Consider the following 225-nt stretch of genomic DNA (forward strand, 5'->3'; position numbering starts at 1 on the left):
GGGGCTGCCTGGGGAGGGAACGTAACAGGAGCTTTATATCAGGTGTTTTGTCAGAGAATCTCTTCGGCCTGCTCTTTGCTCCAGCTCCCAAGTCTGTGCTTTAGCACTGTCTCCCGGTCCTGTGAAGCAGAATGCTGGCAGCAGGGTGGACAGTGGGGCATACAGGGTGGCCAAGAAGGCCAACGGCATCCTGGCCTGCATCAGCAATAGTGTGGCCAGCAGGAC

The sequence above is a fragment of the Pterocles gutturalis genome, unplaced genomic scaffold, assembly GCF_000699245.1.
Source record: "Pterocles gutturalis isolate BGI_N339 unplaced genomic scaffold, ASM69924v1 scaffold38138, whole genome shotgun sequence".
Classification (NCBI taxonomy): Eukaryota; Metazoa; Chordata; class Aves; order Pterocliformes; family Pteroclidae; genus Pterocles; species Pterocles gutturalis.